Here is an 870-nt window from a genome sequence, read left to right on the forward strand (position 1 = left end):
AAAGCATCAAGTGGAAACTAGTTAAGGTTGGTAGAGAGAACTTTTACAACTTCGGGAATAAAATCCGAGGTGATCCATCTGTTGCGCAGAATTAAAATTGTATTTCACACTTATTTCAAGAAGACAAAACAAAATGAGGAAAAATCAAGAATGGTTCAGCGCTTTAAACGGGAGACCTTACAAGTTGCGCACAGATCGCTTTGGAGAGGCTGAGGTAGAGAGTTATGAATAAAGGTCCCAGCAGACTGCAGACATGCACAGAGAGAAAGAGAGAGAGAGAGAGAGAGAGAGAGAGAGAGAGTTTTCAAGCCCCAGCTGCGGACAGTGCGCACCGCCGCTGCTGCTGCTGCCTCATGCTCTCTCAGAGCTGCTTCTTTCTCGGTGAAATTAGACAACTGAACTGTTCCGAGACCCGGACAGGCAGAACCAATGAACACAAGCGCTGCGTCGTGACGCAACAGGGCCCGTAGATAAGGAGCGGAGGGTTCTACCGGGACCTTAAACGGAGGACCGGCGGGTTTGGGGGTTCAGCGGACAGTCAGTGAGCGTAAAGCCAGCTCCTCCTCCTCTTCCTCCTCCTCCTCCTCCTCCGCTGCCGTTACGCACACGCATCTTCAGGCATGAGCCCAAACAAGAACTAAACAGGCTGCACAACGGAAAGTGCTGCCCACAGATCACCGACGGGACTTTATCACGCAGAGGCCACGTGTTTTTTTTTTTTTTGTTTTGTTTGTTTTTTAAATTACTAGTGTTTCTTTTAATTTTTGTCTGTGACTTGGGCAAGTAGTTTCCATCAGCTGCTGTGAGAATCAACTTGGACTGTTGATCCCGCAGGAGGAGAATCATTCCTCCCAACCTTTTTTCTTCATT

The sequence above is a fragment of the Poecilia reticulata genome, linkage group LG9, assembly GCF_000633615.1.
Source record: "Poecilia reticulata strain Guanapo linkage group LG9, Guppy_female_1.0+MT, whole genome shotgun sequence".
Taxonomy (NCBI): domain Eukaryota; kingdom Metazoa; phylum Chordata; class Actinopteri; order Cyprinodontiformes; family Poeciliidae; genus Poecilia; species Poecilia reticulata.